Source organism: Arachis stenosperma, chromosome 5, assembly GCF_014773155.1.
Source record: "Arachis stenosperma cultivar V10309 chromosome 5, arast.V10309.gnm1.PFL2, whole genome shotgun sequence".
NCBI classification, from domain to species: Eukaryota; Viridiplantae; Streptophyta; class Magnoliopsida; order Fabales; family Fabaceae; genus Arachis; species Arachis stenosperma.
Window position 1 is genome coordinate 90,339,019 of NC_080381.1, and position 12,209 is coordinate 90,351,227.

At 38.3% G+C, this 12,209-nt stretch overlaps 1 non-coding gene across 1 annotated transcript; it reads left to right on the plus strand.

Annotated features, from left to right (window-relative positions):
• Positions 1-6,161: 6,161 nt before the first annotated feature.
• Positions 6,162-6,265, plus strand: LOC130984005 (small nucleolar RNA R71). Its single transcript, XR_009087967.1, has one exon. It is a non-coding gene; the product is annotated as a small nucleolar RNA R71 (small nucleolar RNA).
• The last annotated feature ends 5,944 nt before the right edge of the window (positions 6,266-12,209 follow it).

Below are 12,209 nucleotides of genomic sequence, written 5' to 3' on the forward strand. Positions count from 1 at the left end.
AAGCTGTATGTTGGGTTTCACCGTTGTCAATGGCTACCTCCCATTCTCTCAGTAAAAATGGTCCAAATGCTCTGTCACAGCACGGCTAATCATCTGACGGTTCTCGATCATGTCGGAATAGAATCCATTGATTCTTTTGCGTCTGTCACTACGCCCAACACTCGCGAGTTTGAAGCTCATCACAGTCATCCCATCTCAGATCCTACTCGGAATACCGCAGACAAGGTTTAGACTTTCCGGATCTTAGGAATGGCCGCCAATAATTCTAGCTTATGCCATGAAGACTCTGATTAAGGAATCCAACAGATACACGCTCGATCTAAGGTAGAACGGAAGTGGTTGTCAGGCACGTGTTCATAGGTGAGAATGATTATGAGTGTCACGGATCATCACATTCATCATGTTGAAGTGCAGGGAATATCTTAGAATAAGAATAAGCTGAATTGAATAGAAGAACAATAGTAATTGCATTAATACTCGAGGTACAGTAGAGCTCCACACCTTAATCTATGGTGTGTAGAAACTCCACCGTTGAAAATACATAAGTGATGGTCCAGGCATGGCCAAATGGCCACCCCCCATGAAAGTCTAAAATCGCATACACTAATTAAAGATCAACCAAAAGACAAGACGCTAGTACAATAGTAAAAAGTTCTATTTATACTAAACTAGCTATTAGGGTTTACAGAAATAAGTCTAAGTGCAGAAATCCACTTTCAGGGCCCACGTTGGTGTGTGCTTGGGCTGAGCTTGAGCTTTACATGTGCAGAGGCTTCTCTTGGGGTTAAACGCCCAGTTGTAACATGTTTTTGGCATTTAACTCTGGTTTGTGACATGTTTCTGGCGTTTTACTCCAGAATGCAGCATGGAGCTGGCGTTGAACACAAGTTTGCGTCATCTACACTCGAATAAAGTATGGACTATTATATATTACGTCATCTAAACGCAAGTGAGAGCGTGCCATTTGGAGTTCTGTAGCTCCAGAAAATCCATTTCGAGTGTAGGGAGGTCAGATTCCAACAGCATCAGCAATCCTTTTTCAGCCTGAATCAGATTTTTGCTCAGATCCCTCAATTTCAGCCAGAAAATACTTGAAATCATAGAAAAACACACAAACTCATAGTAAAGTCCATAAATGTGAATTTTGCATAAAAATAATAAAATCATGCCTAAAAGTAGCTAGATCTTACTAAAAACTACCTAAAAACAATGCCAAAAAGCGTATAAATTATCCGCTCATCACAACACCAAACTTAAATTGTTGCTTGTCCCCAAGCAACTGAAAATCAAAAAGGATAAAAATAAGAGAATGTACTATAAATCTCAAAATATCAATGAATATTAGTTCTAATTAGATGAGTGGGACTTGTAGCTTTTTGCTTCTGAACAGTTTTGGCATCTCACTTTATCCTTTGATGTTTAGAATGATTGGCATCCATAGGAATTCAGAGTTTAGATAGTGTTATTGATTCTCCTAGTTAAGTATGTTGATTCTTGAACACAGCTACTTTTATGAGTCTTGGCCGTGGCCCTAAGCACTTTGTTTTCTAGTATTACCACCGGATACATAAATGCCACAAACATATGACTGGGTGAACCTTTTCAGATTGTGACTCAACTTTGCTAAAGTCCCCAGTTAGAGGTGTCCAGAGCTTTTAAGCACACTCTTTTTGCTTTAGATCATGACTTTAACCACTCAGTCTCAAGCTTTTCACTTGAACCTACATGCCACAAGCACATGGTTAGGAACAGCTTGATTTAGCCGCTTAGGCCTGGATTTTATTTTCTTGGGCCCTCCTATCCATTGATGCTCAAAGCCTTGGATCCTTTTTACTCTTGCCTTTTGGTTTTAATGTCTATTAGCTTTTTCTGCTTGCTTTTTTTTCTTTTTTTTAATTTTTTTTCGCAAGCTTCTTCTTTTTCACTGCTTTTTCTTGCTTCAATAATCAATTTTATGATTTTTCAGATCATCAATAACATTTCTCTTTTTCATCATTCTTTCAAGAGCCAACAATTTTAACATTCATAAACAACAAGATAAAAAATATGCACTGTTCAAGCATTCATTCAGAAAACAAAAAGTATTGTCACCACATCAATGTAATTAAACTAATTTCAAGGATGAATTCGAAACTCATGTACTTATTATTCTTTTGTATTAAAAACATTTTTCATTTAAGAAAGGTGAAGGATTCATGAAATTATTCATAGCCTTAAGACATAGTTACTAAATACTAATGATCATGAAATAAAGACACAAACATAGACATACATGAAGTTAAAAAAAAACAAAAAACAAAGAGATAAGAACAAGGAAGTTAAGGAATGAGTACACCTTAGTGATGGTGGCACCTTCTTCTTGAAGGACCAATGGTGTTCTTGAGCTCCTCTATGTCTCTTCCTTGCCTTTGTCGCTCCTCCCTCAAAGCTCTTTGATCTTCTCTAATCTCATTGAGAATGATGGAGTGCTCTTGGTGTTCCACCCTTAATTGGTTCATGTCATGACTCAATCCTTCTAGAGAAGTGTTGAGTTGTTTCCAATAGTTTTTTGGAGGAAAGTACATCCCTTGAGGCATCTCAGGGATTTCTTGATAATGAGCTTCCTCATACGTCTCTTGAGATCCATGAATGGGCTCTCTTGTTTTCTCCATCCTTTTCTTAGTGATGGGCTTGTCCTCTTCAATAAAGATGTCTCCTTCTATGACAACTCCAGCTAAGTAGCATAGATGGCAAATGAGATGAGGAAAAGCTAACCTTGCCAACGTGGAGGGCTTTTCGGCTACTTTGTAGTGTTCTAGAGAGATGACTTCATGAACTTCTACTTCCTCTCCAATCATGATGCTATGGATCATGATGGCCCGATTCACAGTTACTTCGGATCGGTTGCTAGTGGGGATGATGGAGCCTTGGATGAACTCCAACCATCCTCTAGCCACAGGCTTAAGGTCTAGTCTTCTCAATTGAACCGGCTTGCCTTTTGAGTCTCTTTTTCATTGAGCTTCTTCCACACATATGTCCATGAGGACTTCGTCCAACCTTTGATCAAAGTTGACCCTTCTAGTGTAGGGGCGTGCATCTTCTTGCATCATAGGCAAGTTGAGCGCCAACCTTACGTTCTCTGGACTAAAATCTAAGCATTTCCCCCGAACCATTGTAAGCCAATTCTTGGGTTTGGGTTCATGCTTTGATCATGGTTCCTAGTGATCCATGCATTAGCATAGAACTCTTGAACCATTAAGATTCTGACTTGTTGAATGGGGTTGGTAAGAACTTCCCAACTTCTTCTTAGGATCTCATGTCGGATCTCCGGATACTCATTTTTCTTGAGCATGAAAGGGACCTCAGGGATCACCTTCTTCTTGGCCACAACTTCATAGAAGTGGTCTTGATGGACCTTTGAGATGAATCTCTCCATCTCCCATGACTCAGAGGTGGAAGCTTTTGTCTTTCCTTTCCTCTTTCTAGAGGTTTTTCCGGCCTTAGGTGCCATAATTGGTTATGGAAAAACAAAAAAGCTATGCTTTTACCACACCAAACTTAGAATATTGGTCGTCCTCGAGCAAAAGAAGAAAGAAGATGAGAAGAAGAGGAAGAAAATGTGGAGGAGAGGGAGAGAAGTGTGGTTTCGGCCAAGGGGGTTAAGAGAGGGTTGAATTGTGTGAAAATAAAGAAGGATGGAGGGGTTTATATAGTGGAGGGAGAGGGTTTCATGGTTCGGTCATGTAGGGTGGGTTTGGGTGGGAAAGAGATTTTGAATTTGAAGGTAGGTAGGGTTTATGGGGAAGAGAGGATGGATGCGAGTGGTGAAGAGGTGATGGAGAAGAGTGATTGAGGTGATTGGTGAATGATGTTTGGGGAAGAGTGTTATGAAAAGGTGTGAGAAAGAGGGAGAAGGTAGGTGGGGATCCTGTGGGGTCCACAGATCCTGAGGTGATCCTGTGGGGTCCACAGATCCTGAGATGTCAAGGATTTCTCATCTTTGCACCCTTTAGGCATGTAAAACGCCCTCTATATGCAATCCTGGTGTTTAACACCAGACTGATGCTTGTTTCTGGCGTTAAACACCAGCTCTATGTTTGTTTCTGTCGTTAAACGCCAGCTCTATGCTTGTTTCTGCCGTTTAACGCCAGCTTTCCTCAGGGTGCAATCCTGGCGTTTAAACTCCAGACTGCTGCTTGTTTCTAGTGTTCAACGCCAGCTTCATGATCTGTTCTGGCGTTAAACGCCAGCCAGATGCTCCTTACTGACGTTTAAACGCCAGTAAGCTCTTCCTCCAGGGTGTGCTTTTTCTTCTGCTATTTTTGATTCTGTTTTTAATTTTTGCAATTATTTTGTTACTCCACATGATCATAAACCTAATAAAACATAAAAGAACAATAGAAATATAGATAAATAAAAATTGGGTTGCCTCCCAATAAGCGCTTATTTAATGTCAATAGCTTGACAGTAAGCTCTCATGGAGCTTCACAGATGTTCAGAGCATTATTGGGACCTCCCAACACCAAACATTAGAGTTTGAATGTGGGAGTTCAACACCAAACTTAGAGTTTGGTTGTGGCCTCCCAACACCAAACTTAGAGTTTGATTGTGGGGGCTTTGTTTGACTCTGTATAGAGAGAAGCTTATCGTGCCTCTTTTCCATGGTTGCAGAGGAAGATCCTTGAGCTTTAAACACAAGGTAGTCCCCATTCAATTGAAGGACTAGCTCTCCTCTGTCAACATCAATCACAGCTCCTGCTGTGGCTAGGAAGGGTCTTCCAAGGATGATGCATTCATCCTCATCCTTCCCAGTGTCCAAGATTATGAAATCAGCAGGGATGTAAAGGCCTTTAACCTTTACCAACACGTCCTCTACCAATCCATAAGCTTGTTTTAGTGACTTGTCTACCATCTCTAATGAGATTCTTACAGCTTGTACCTCAAAGATTCCCAGTTTCTCCATTACAGAGAGTGGCATAAGATTTATACCTGACCCTAGGTCACACAGAGCCTTCTCAAAGGTCATGGTGCCTATGCTACAGGATATTAAGAATTTACCAGGATCTTGTTTCTTTTGAGGTAGAGTTTGCTGAACCCATGTATTTAGTTCACTAATGAGCAAGGGATGTTCATCTTCCCTAGTCTCTTTACCAAACAACTTGGCATTCAGCTTCATGATGGCTCCTAGATATTGAGCGACTTGCTCTTCAGTTGCATCCTCATCCTCTTCAGAGGAAGAATAGTTCTCAGAGCTTATGAATGGCAGAAGGAAGTTTAATGGAATCTCTATGGTCTCTATATGAGCCTCAGATTCCTTTAGGTCCCCAATAGGGAAGTCCTTTCTGTCTGGAGGATGTCCCATGAGGTCTTCCTCTTTGGGATTCACGTCCTCCCCTTCCTCTTTGGATTTGGCCATTTTAATTATATCAATGGCCTTGCACTCTCTTTTTGGATTCTCTTCTGTATTGCTTGGGAGAGTACTAGGAGGAGTTTTAATGATTTTCTTACTCAGCTGACCCACTTGTGCCTCCAAATTTCTAATGGAGGACCTTATTTAATTCATGAAACTTAAATTGGCCTTAGATAGATCAAAGACTATATTTGCTAAGCTAGAGGAGCTCTGCTCAGAATTCTCTGTCTGTTGCTGAGAAGATGATGGAAAAGGCTTGCTATTGCTAAACCTATTTCTTCCACCATTATTAAAGCCTTGTTGGGGCTTTTGTTGATCCTTCCATGAGAAATTTGGATGATTTCTCCATGAGGAATTATAGGTGTTCCCATAGGGTTCACCCATGTAATTCACCTCTGCCATTGCAGGGTTCTCAGGATCATAAGCTTCTTCTTCAGAAGATGCCTCTTTAGTACTGTTGGATGCATTTTGCCATCCATTCAAACTCTGAGAAATCATGTTGACTTGCTGAGTCAACATTTTGTTCTGAGCTAATATGGCATTCAAAGCATCAATTTCAAGAACTCCCTTCCTCTAAGGCGTCCCATTACTCACAGGATTTCTCTCAGAGGTGTACATGAATTAGTTATTTGCAACCATGTCAATAAGTTCTTGAGCTTCTGCAGGCATTTTGTTTAGGTGAATGGATCCACCTATAGAATGGTCCAGTGACATCTTAGAAAGCTCAGATAGACCATCATAGAATATAACTAAAATGGTCCACTCTGAAAGTATGCCAGAAGGACACTTTTTGGTCAACTGCTTGTATCTTTCCCAAGCTTCATAGAGGGATTCACCATCTTTTTCCTTGAAGGTCTGAACATCCACTCTAAGCTTGCTCAGCTATTGAGGAGGAAAGAACTTGGCCAAGAAGGCCGTGACCAGCTTATCCCAAGAGTCCAGGCTATCTTTAGGTTGTGAGTCCAACCATGTTCTAGCTCTGTCTCTCACAGCAAAAGGGAAAAGTATATGCCTGTAGACTTCAGGATCTACTCCATTAGTCTTAACAGTATCACAGATCTGTAAAAACTCAGTTAAAAACTTATAGGAATCTTCTGATGGAAGTCCATAAAACTTGCAGTTCTGTTGCATTAGAGCAACTAGTTGAGGCTTCAGCTCAAAATTGTTTGCTCTAATGGCAGGGATTGAGATGCTTCTTCCATAAAAATTGGAAGTAGGTGTAGTATAACACCAAGCATCCTCCTTGCGCCTCCACCATTGTTATTGGGTTCGGCCATGTCTCTTTCTTTTTCAAGATTCTCTGTAAGGTTTTCTCTGGATTGTTGTGCTTTAGCTTCTCTTAGCTTCTTCTTCAGAGTCCTTTCAGGTTCAGGATCTGCTTCAACAAGAATGTCCATGTCCTTGCTCCTGCTCATATGAAAAAGAAGAGAACAGAAAAGGAAGAGGAATCCTCTATGTCATAGTATAGAGATTCCTTTATGTGAGTAGAAGAACAAAAGAATAGAAGAAGGATGAGAAAAATTCGAACATAGAGGATAAGAGAGAGTTCTAATTTTTAGATAAAGAGAAGAGTGTTAGTAATTAAATAAATAAATAGAAGAAAATGATAGAGAGAAATTTGAAAATTGTTTTTTTGAAAAATAGTTAGTGATTTTCGAAAATTGAGAGAAGAAGTACAATTAAAATTAAAATTTGAAACAATTAGTTAATTAAATGAATTTTGAAAAAGAGTGAGGAATTTTCGAATTTTAAAAGGAGAAAAGTGGTTAGGTGGTTTTGAAAAAGATAAGAAACAACAAAAAGTCAATTAGTTAGTTGAAAAAGATTTGAAAATCAATTTTGAAAAGATAAGAAGTTAGAAAAGAGTTTGAAATCAATTTTGAAAAAGATACGATTGAAAAAGATATTTTGAAAAATTTTTTATTTTTAAAATTAAAATTGATTATTTGACTAACAAGAAACTAAAAGATATGATTCTAGAATTTAAAGATTGAACCTTTCTTAACAAGAAAGTAACAAACTTCAAATTTTTGAATCAATCACATTAATTGTTAGTAAAGTTTTTGAAAATTATGAAATAAAATTAAGAAAAAGATTTTGAAAATTAATTTTAAAATTTTTTTGAAAATAATTAAAAATGAAAAAGATTTAATTTTTGAAAAAGATTTTGAAAAGATAGGATTTTTAAAATTGAAATCTTGACTTGACTAACAAAAAAACAACTTATTTTAAAAATTTTTGACCAAGTCAACCCAAAGATTTTGAAAATTATGAGTAAAACAAGGAAAATATATTTTTTATTTTTTTTAATTTTTAATGAAGAGAGAGAAAAACACAAATATGACCCAAAACATGAAAATTTTGTATCAAAACCACTAATGCATGCAAGAACACTATGAATGTCAAGATGAACACCAAGAACACTTTGAAGATCAAGATGAACATCAAGACTTATTTTTGAAAAATTTTCAAGAAAAAGAAACAACATGCAAGACATCAAACTTAGAAGTTCTTAATGCTTAGACACTATGAATGCAAAAATGCATATGAAAAACAACAAAAGACACAAAACAAGAAAATATGAAGATCAAACAAGAAGACTTACCAAGAACAACTTGAAGATCATGAAGAACACCATGCATGAATTTTTTTTCGAAAAATGCAAGAAACATAGAAACATGCAATTGACACCAAACTTTAAACATGTCACAAGACTCAAACAAGAAACACAAAATATTTTTTGATTTTGATGATTTTATTAATTTTTTTTGTATTTTTTTTTGTTTTTCGAAAATTATTTTTTCGAAAAACGAAAATAAATAAAAAATTTTGAAAGATTTTTGAAAACTTTTTGAAAAGAAAATTACCTAATCTGAGCAACAAGATGAACCGTCAGTTGTCCAAACTCGAACAATCCCCGGCAACGGTGCCAAAAACTTGGTGCACGAAATTGTGATCATCAATAATGGTGCCAAAGAATTGGAGCTCTCAAACGTGAATCACACTTTGTCACAACTTTGCACAACTAACTAGCAAGTGCACTGGGTCGTCCAAGTAATACCTTACGTGAGTAAGGGTCGATCTCAAGGAGATTGTTGGTATGAAGCAAGCTATGGTCATCTTGTAAATCTCAGTTAGGTGGATTTTAATGGTTATAATGGTTTTCGAATATAAAGATAAATAAAGCATAAAATAAAGATAGAGATACTTATGTAATTCATTGATGGAAATTTCAGATAAGTGCATGAAGACACTGTGTTCCTTCTGAATCTCTGCTTTCCTATTGCTTTCATCTAATCCTTCTTACTCCTTTCCATGGCAAGCTGTATGTTGGGTTTCACCGTTGTCAATGGCTACCTCCCGTCCTCTCAGTGAAAATGGTCCAAATGTTCTGTCACATCACGGCTAATCATCTGTCGGTTCTCGATCATGTCAGAATAGAATCTAGTGATTCTTTTGCGTCTGTCACTACGCCCAACACTCGCGAGTTTGAAGCTCGTCACAGTCATCCCATCTCAGAGCCTACTCGGAATACCACAGACAAGGTTTAGACTTTCCGGATCTTAGGAATGGCCGCCAATAATTCTAGCTTATACCACGAAGACTCTGATTAAGGAATCCGAGAGATACACGCTCGATCTAAGGTTGAACGGAAGTGGTTGTCAGGACGCGTTCATAGGTGAGAATGATGATGAGTGTCACGGATCATCACATTCATCATTTTAAAGTGCAGCGAAGATCTTAGAATAAGAATAAGCTGAATTGAATAGAGGAACGATAGTAATTGCATTAATACTCGAGGTACAGCAGAGCTCCACACCTTAATCTATGGTGTGTAGAAATTCCACCATTGAAAATACATAAGTGATGGTCCAGGCATGGCCGAATGGCCAGCCCCGATGAAGGTCTAAAATCGTATACACTGATTAAAGATCAACCAAAAGACAAGACGCTAGTACAATAGTAAAAAGTTCTATTTATACTAAACTAGCTACTAGGGTTTACAGAAATAAGTCTAAGTGCAGAAATCCACTTTCGGGGCCCACTGCTGAGCTTGAGCTTTACACATGCAGAGGCTTATCTTGGGGTTAAACGCCCAGTTGTAACGTGTTTTTGGCGTTTAACTCCGGTTTGTGACGTGTTTCTGGCGTTTTACTCCAGAATGCAGCATGGAGCTGGCGTTGAACGCCAGTTTATGTCATCTAAACTCGAATAAAGTATGGACTATTATATATTGCTGAAAAGCTCTGGATGTCTACTTTCCAACGCAATTGAGAGCGCGCCATTTGGAATTCGGTAGCTCTAGAAAATTCTTTTCGAGTGCAGGGAGGTTAGAATCCAACAACATCAGCAATCCTTTTTCAGCCAGAATCAGATTTTTGCTCAGATCCCTCAATTTCAGCCAGAAAATACCTGAAATCACAGAAAAACATAGAAACTCATAGTAAAGTCAAGAAATGTGAATTTTGCATAAAAATTAATAAAAACATCCCTAAAAGTAGCTAGATCTTACTAAAAACTACCTAAAAACAATGCCAAAAAACGTATAAATTATCCGCTCATCAAGAGGTCAGTCTCAAAAGCAGTAAAAGGGATCATGATATTCAGATGACTAAAGAAATAGTCATAAGCATAGAAGAAGGGTGGTGGACGCAATTGTGATCATCAATAATGGCTCTTTGGTATGTGCATCTGTTAACTCAGCACTTTCTTTCCACAACTTCGCTCAACTAACCAGCAAGTGTACTGGGTCGTCCAAGTAATAAACCTTACGTGAGTAAGGGTCGATCCCACAGAGATTGTTGGTATAAAGCAAGCTATGGTCACCTTGTAAATCTCTGTCAGGCGGATAATAATTGATTATGGAATTTTGAAAATCAAATAATAGTAAATAAACATAAAATAAAGATAAAGTTACTCATGTAATTCAATGGTGGAAATTTCAGATAGGTATATGGAGAGGCTATGATCCTTCTGAATCTCTGCTTTCCTACTGCATCCATTCAATCCTTCTTATTCCTTTCCATGGCAAGCTGTATGTAGGGCATCACCGTTGTCAATTGCTACATCCCATCCTCTCAGTGAAAAATGTCCAAATGCTCTGTCACAGCACGGCTAATCATCTGTCGGTTCTCAATCAGGTTGGAATAGAATCCAGTGATTCTTTTGCGTCTGTCACTAACGCCTAGCCTTTAGGAGTTTGAAGCTCGTCACAGTCATTTAATCCCGGAATCCTACTTGGAATACCACAGACAAGGTTAGACTTTGCGGATTCCCATGAATGTCGCCATCAATTCTAGCTTATACCACAAAGATTCTGATCAAGGAATCCAAGAGATATAAGCCCGGTCTAAGGTAGAACGGAAGTGGTTGTCAGTCACGCGCGTTCATAGGTGAGAATGATGATAAGTGTCACGGATCATCACATTCATCAAGTTGAAGTACAACGAATATCTTAGAACAGGAATAAATTGAATTGGATGAAAAATAGTAGTAATTGCATTAAAACTTGAGGTACAACAGAGCTCCACACCCTTAATCTATGGTGTGTAGAAACTCCACCGTTGAAAATATATAAGTGATCAAGGTTCAGGCATGGCCGAATGGCCAGCCCCCAAAACGAAAACCAGGATGTCAAAATCCAAATATGGAACCAAGATAACCAAGATCTCTAATAGACTAGTAAAAAGTTCTATTTATACTAAACTAGCTACTAGGGTTTACAAAGGTAAGTAATTGATGCATAAATCCACTTCCGGGGCCCACTTGGTGTGTGCCTGGGCTGAGCTTGATCTATACACGAGCTGAGGCTTCTCTTGGAGTTGAACGCCAAGTTGTAACGTGTTTTGGGTGTTCAACTCTGGTTCGTGACGTGTTTCTATCATTTGACTCCAGAATGCAGCATAGAACTGGCGTTGAGCGCCAGTTTACGTCGTCAAATTCCAAATAAAGTATAGACTATTATATATTTCTGGAAAGCTCTGGATGTCTACTTTCCAAAACCGTTGAGAGCGCGCTAATTAAAGTTCTGTAGCTCCGGAAAATCCATTTTGAGTGCAGGGAGGTCAGATTCCAACAGCATCAGCAGTCCTTTGTCAGCCTCTTATCAGAGTTTTGCTCAGGTCCCTCAATTTCAGCCAGAAAATACCTGAAATCACATAAAAACACACAAACTCATAGTAAAGTCCAAAAATGTAAATTTAGCATAAAAACTAATGAAAACATCCCTAAAAGTAACTAGATCATGATAAAAACTACCTAAAAACAATGCCAAAAAGCGTATAAATTATCCGCTCATCACAACACCAAACTTAAATTGTTGCTTGTCCCCAAGCAACTGAAAATCAATTAGGATAAAAAGAAGAGAATATACTATAAATCTCAAAATATCAATGAATATTAATTCTAATTAGATGAGCGGGACTTGTAGCTTTTTGCTTCTGAACAGTTTTGGCATCTCACTTTTTCCTTTGAAGTCTAGAATGATTGGCTTCTATAGGAACTTAGAATTTCAGATAGTATTATTGATTCTCCTAGTTAAGTTTGTTGATTCTTGAATACAGCTACTTTTATGAGTCTTGGCCGTGGCCCTAAGCATTTTGTTTTCCAATATTACCACCGGATACATAAATGCCACAGACACATGACTGGGTGAACCTTTTCAGATTGTGACTCAGCTTTGCTAGAGTCCCTAGTTAGAGGTGTCCAGAGCTCTTAAGCACACTCTTTTTGCCTTGGATCACGACTTTAACCTCTCAGTCTCAAGCTTTTCACTTGGACCTGCATGCCACAAGCACATGGTTAGGGACAGCTTGATTTA